The following is a 3,516-nucleotide window of genomic DNA, read 5'->3' on the forward strand; positions in this document are numbered from 1 at the left end:
TGGGGCTTGGCTTGGGCTCCTCCGTCCCTGCACCAGGAATAATTTACACCCAATGGCTTTGAAGCCCTGCCACAGCTCAGCTCTCCCCCCTCAGCTCTGCCTTTAACTCCCTGCTTTAGATGCCATGGGTGATGCGGGAGCTCTGCCTCACCTGGACATGCTGAGCAGGCTCTTTCTGAGAAGAAAGAGCTGCAAACAACCCGAGCAGCAGGATTTGTCTGTGAACAAACTGTGAACTGCGACCGAGTTCGCTTTCAACCTCCAAATCCACCTCAAGCGCCGAGCGCCCGCTGCACATCGATCGCGCCCGGCAGAAAAAGGGAATATTTGTTTCAAGGGCTCACCAGTCATCCCCAAGACACTGGTTATTTGGTAACTTATTCTGTAAACATCCAGGCCTGGCTCACTCAGCTTACACGAGGTATTTGCTCTCGGCTCTGCTTCCTTCAGGCTGGTTTTGAGCGCTGCCCGTCCAGCTCAGCTCAGGCTCAGCTGAGCTCAGCCAAGCAGGTTTTTTGGGTAGGGGCAGAGGTTTGGGCCTCACTTCCTGATGTGAGGGAGGATTTAATCCTGGCCATCAGGAAATCAGAGCTCCTGCCTCCTCCCACCTGAGGGAACAAGTTTAAAAATCCTGAAGAAAACCCAGTGTTTACTTTCTGGGTTTCACATTGCTCCAGTTCATATTTTTGAGCTTTATCTCAGCCACAAGGACAAGAAAATATTTTTTTTTACAAAAGAGGAAACAGACAAGATTTTCACATAACCACATGATTCCTGAGGCTTTAAACATCTCCAGATTTAGGAAGACTCACCAGAAAAATCCTAAGGATTGGTAAAACCTTGGGCTGCTTAGTTTGGCCACTCAGTGTGGCCCAGAACTGCCAGGAGCCCACATGGAGAGCTCTGAGCCCAGGTTTTATCTGAGACACAGGGCCTGTTTGCAGCTGGGGCTTTGCTGCTGGCTTGGGTCTTGGAAGGGCTGACAAAAGCTATTGCAGAACACCAGTGAGCTCTGGATTTGGGAAGAGCAGCTCATGAAGATTGAGGTGAATTGTCTGTGAGGTTTTCCTGAGCAGATATCGGGTCCCTGGAGAGCACGTCAGGGTAGCCTTGCCCAGGTGGAGCCGGTCTGGGCTGCTCAGGTGGGATATTCCCCTGCAGCTGGGAAGTTCTCCTGCAGCTGGGAAGTTCTCCTGCAGTTGGGAAGTTCTTCTGCAGCTGGAAAGTTCTGCAGCTGGGAAGTTCTCCTGCAGCTGGGAAGTTCTCCTGCAGTTGGGAAGTTCTTCTGCAGCTGGGAAGTTCTGCAGCTGGGAAGTTCTCCTGCAGCTGGGAAGTTCTCCTGCAGTTGGGAAGTTCTTCTGCAGCTGGGAAGTTCTGCAGCTGGGAAGTTCTCCTGCAGCTGGGAAGTTCTCCTGCAGTTGGGAAGTTCTCCTGCAGCTGGGAGCATCTCCTGGCCTTTCCCATCCTGAGCCTCTCTCCCTGACCATTGCCAGCAGTCAGGGAAATCTGGCACCTGCCAGGGCTGGTGCCAACCCCAGGGGCTGCGTGTGACTCTGCAGCCCCAACAGCGCCAGGGGAGGATGAACCCAAGGGCAAAAGGCTCCTTGGTCCCCGAGCCTGACGTTGGATCCGTCTCTCTGTCTTGCTGATCGTGAGAGATAAGTGAATCCCCCGCACCCGTCTGACAGGCGGGGAGACATTAATAATTATGTACTATTTAAGGCTGATTGAAAATGAAGAGGTGGAGGTGTTGGGACAGATGTGGCAGTGCCAGATGGATTGTGATTAGATTAGCACCGTTCCATTTGACGGGATCTGAACCATGCTTTAATCATTTATTGTGAAAGCTCCGCTCCACGCGGGCGCGCGGGGCCCTCCCTGTTGCTCCACGTCTGTGACTTTGGATCACCCAGCTCCGAGATGTCCTGGTGTGAAACGTGTCGTGTTTACAGCCGGTATTTCCAGCCCGGAGCCCTCCCTCTGCCTCTCCTCTCCTTGTTTGTACAAATCCTCCCGCGATTCCCGAGCCGAGCCTGTTCATCCCTGCCAGCGGATAAACAGCGGCTGAGCCGTGAGCCCGAGAGCCCCTCCATGGCCTGAGTCACACCCCGGGCCTGTCACACCCCAGGAAATGCTCAAAGCAAGGCTGGAGCTGCTCCTGGAGCAGATTTTGTGCCACTCTGCTGTCTCCAATTCCAGCAGATTCCGAGAGCGCCCACCCCAATGGGATTCAGGGAGGATCCCGTGATGCTGGGAGTGGTTTATCTGCGCCAAAAACACCCAAAAAATGCCTCTCCAGGCCGTGCCACAGGACAAGGAGCCATCAGCTCCATGACTGAGCAGTGAAGCAGTCCAGGAGGACAAGAGAAAAATGATATAAAATTCCAGTATCCACTTGAGATCCCTGGAGCAATATCGGGAGGCAGAAGAGGATTACCTGGGTAACTGGAAAGTAGCTCAAGACCCTCACTGGCAGTGTCATGCAATTTTAATTATCATAAGTGGTCCAGATCTCCATGGATGGAAAAAGTTATTATTGTTATTATTCCCTCTAAACGTGAGAGGTTTCAGTTAAACACACATCCGTGGCTATTAATCACGCCACGTTTATGATGGAGCCAAAGTAATTAGCCAAGAGTTGGACTGCAGGGATCGCCTTAAAATTAAGAATAATGCATGGATTTATTGTTTTATTTTATGGAAAAACAGCCCATGGGCCAACACTTGCTGGAAAACCAGGATGGATCCAATCCAAGCTGCCCTCTCCTCCTCCAACACCCAAACTCCAGATCTAACAGGTGAAGGATTTGGGACTCCAAGGCAGACCTGGGGAGCAGATGGATCTTTCCTTGAGTTCCTCCACCTCCCTGGGGCTTGGCTTGGGCTCCTTCATCCCTGCACCAGGAATAAAACAGGGCCTCCCTGTAGCCCTTCAGAGAATCAGAATCCTGGAATGGTTTGGGGTGGAGGGACATTAAAGCTCATCCAGCCCCACTCTGCCATGGGCAGGGACACCTCCCACTGTCCCAGGGTGCTCCAGCCTGGCCATGGACACTCCCAGGGATGGGGCAGCTGCAGCTGCTCTGGGCACCCTGTGCCAGGGCACCCTCACAGGGAGGAATTCCTCCCCAAAATCCCATCTATCCCTGCCCTCTGGCAGTGGGAATCCATTCCCCTTTGTCCCATCACTCCATCCCTAGGAAATCTCTCTCCATCTCCTCCCTTTGTACATTTTACTGTTCCCTGGATGCCAGCTTTGAGTTGTGCAGGGAATAGAAACTTGTGGGATCCTGAAATCCATCCTCCCTGGCTCCTGGAAGGGGTTTTTGGGTGGACACTGCTGATCCCCATGCCCAAGGTGCAGCAGAGATGGTTGGATGTCAGTGGGAGTGAGAGGCTGTGGATCCCTGCACTGCTGGGGAAGCAGGGCCAGATGAAAGGCAGACGAGCTGTGAGCTGTTATTATTCTGTCTAATAGAGTTTAAAATGCGAGCCCTCCTTTCTGGAGAGTGCAGC

This window comes from Cinclus cinclus, chromosome 27, assembly GCF_963662255.1.
Source record: "Cinclus cinclus chromosome 27, bCinCin1.1, whole genome shotgun sequence".
In the NCBI taxonomy this organism is placed as follows: Eukaryota; Metazoa; Chordata; class Aves; order Passeriformes; family Cinclidae; genus Cinclus; species Cinclus cinclus.